Below are 2,898 nucleotides of genomic sequence, written 5' to 3'. Positions count from 1 at the left end.
TAGAGTCTTTGGAAAGTTTGCTAACAGACAAAAGGTTGCAAGCAAGTTTGGGGACATGGAGGACAGATTTTAGGTTTATTTTTTCTGAGATTTGTATCAGGCCTTTGCCTGCTATAGGGGGGAAATTGCCATTTGCAATCTTAATTTTTTTGTTTCCAGGATATGGTGTATAGGATTGAAATAATTTGAATGAATTAGTCATATGGTCGAAAGCTCCTAAATCTATTATCCATGGAGTAGAAGAATTAACGCAGCAAGATAAAGCTTTTGATTTATTACCTATGTGTGCCACAGAAGCATTAGGAGGATCAGATGACGACGAACCAGATTTCAGCAGTGTAAGAAGATGCTCCATTTGCTCTCTGGTGAAGGGGCTCCTCATGAGCAGTGGGGAAGCGTCTAGTTTTCTCTCCTGCCTTGCTCTTCCAGTTCACAAGTTTCCCATGTAGCCTCCAGCAATTTTCGCGAGTGTGGCGCGGTTTGTCGCTGTAGTCACACCACACACGTGGTTTCTCACCAGGTATGCGCTGGTACTCAGGAGTTTTGGACGATGTTGCTCCAGTGGTCACCAAAGCCGAGACCTCTGCAGCAGTCCTAGGTCCTTTCTTGCCCAACATAACTGTTGATACCAGAATTTCTCACACACCGATGGCCCACCGGCGAAGTATTGTCCCCACTTAGGCCCGCCGTGACGGGTGGGGTTTTGTCCCTTCGTAAAAGGCGCCTCGCTGGATGGAGGGGTCGGCACTTCGGGACTTTGTCCCTCTCCTGGCCCCACCAACCACCGAGGTATTGTCTCCACTTATGCCCAATGGATGGGGGAGTTTTGTCTCCCTTGAGAGCGCCTCGCTAGATGGAGGGGTCGGCCCTTCGGGACTTTGTCCCTCTCTTGGCCCCACCAACCACCGAGGCGCTCTCAAGGGAGACAAAACTCCCCCATCCATTGGGCATAAGTGGAGACAATACCTCAGTGGTTGGTGGGGCCAGGAGAGGGACAAACCCCCACCCGTCACGGCGGGCCCAAGTGGGGACAATACTTCGCCGGTGGGCCATCGGTATGTGAGAAATTCTAGTATCAACAGTTGGCGACTCCACTGGGGACGTTTGGCCACGGCCTGCCTCCCCAGTCCCCCCGTCTCGGGGGGCACTGTTGTATGCCAAGAGTCCCACATCGGTTGGAGACGGGGGTCTGGAGAGGTATATGTACTAGAGTGCCAACCCCTCCTACCAGCGAGGCGCCTTTTACGAAGGGACAAAACCCCACCCGTCACGGCGGGCCCAAGTGGGGACAATACTTCGCTGGTGGGCCATCGGTGTGTGAGAAATTCTGGTATCAACAATAACATTCCTCCTCGAATTAAAGTTTCAAGTAGCTGGCACATCCAAGCATCACACGCCAAACGAGAGCCAACTCAAGCATGAGAAAGATACCACTTGTTGGGGAGACACCACATGCGAAACTAACCCAACACACTTCAGGAGCCCAACTTGATCCAAAAGGTTAACCTCCTGCTTTCTTCTCTCCTTACTTCGGCATATACTTCACCAATCGAAGGGAGAGGCTGCCTCCCAACGATTCTCCCCCTGACTTCATCAAACTCAACATTAAGTGCTGCCAAGAACTTGAAGATACGGCCATCTTCCAAGACCTTCTTGTGGTGACCTGCATTTTCGGGTGATTTACACTCGTAAGTGTTGAAGAGATCCAGGTCCTGCCAGATACGCTTCAACGAATTGAAGTATTTGGTAATACTGTCCTCTCCTTGCCGCATCTCGCCAATTTTTAGAGTCAATTCAAATATCTGTGACTGATTCCCCATATCTGAGTACATATGGTTCACGTTTTCCCACAGCTCTTTTGCTGTTGAATAGCACATATAGTTAGAGCTACTATCCTCTTCCATAGAATTCACGAGCCACGTCATAACCACGGAATTTTGAGCATCCCATGTAGCATAGGCTGGATCCGTCTCTGGTGGAGCCATTTTTTCACCTGTCAGATATCCCATCATTCCACGTTCTCTGATATACATCCGAATAGCTTGTGACCATCGCAGGAAATTATCACCATTCAACCGAATGGTTGTAATCTGAACAGAGTGGGCGTCTATGCTGGTCTTGATAGGATCGGGTTTTTGAGAGTCATAAGTTTTTGGAATGGTAGTGGACTCAGACTCAGTCGACATATCAGACATGGTGAATTAAGGGTAGCAAAGAATGAGAGAGAGGAGGAAAAAGAAGGCTTTGATACCAACTCGAAAAAGAATAATGCATAATTTTATTCATTGAGTAGACCTTTATACAATTACAGCCTAAGTAAAAAAGGAAATAATATCACTAATTCTAGGAAGTAAATAACTGCTAACAATAATTTTCTAAATATACAGATTTGACACCTAGCTAATGGTACAGTTACAACTATACACGGATTCTTTCCTAAAAACAGTTTGTTTTTTCTACACATACATGCATCAAACTTACACTAGGGTCGAAGATAACAAAACACAAATGGACATTTGTTAGAATCTAACAAGTGAGAATACCCCAAACATGTTCAAGTGAGTTAAATCAGTCATCTCCAACTTTTTTAACCATTAGGGTGCGTTTAGTTGGGTGGGAAGGAAAGGAAGAGAATGGAATGGAGTCCAAGTATGATGTTTGGTTGGATTTATAAGAAATGAATGGTCATTCAAAAGGAATAGCAATTCACCCATTTTGATTGAATCATCATTCCTTCATCACATGTGAGGAATAGCAATTCCAAGCTCTTTTCTTCATTTTTTTCCATAATTACCCTTCAATATTTTAATATAATTAACAATATATTATATAGTTGTTATATCTTATAATATGCAATATAATATAATATATAATAAAAAATTATAATATAGTATATTA

Source organism: Morus notabilis, unplaced genomic scaffold (genome assembly GCF_000414095.1).
Source record: "Morus notabilis unplaced genomic scaffold, ASM41409v2 Scaffold283, whole genome shotgun sequence".
In the NCBI taxonomy this organism is placed as follows: Eukaryota; Viridiplantae; Streptophyta; class Magnoliopsida; order Rosales; family Moraceae; genus Morus; species Morus notabilis.
The sequence above is the reverse complement of the archived record's forward strand: the minus strand, read 5'-3'. Positions refer to the sequence as shown.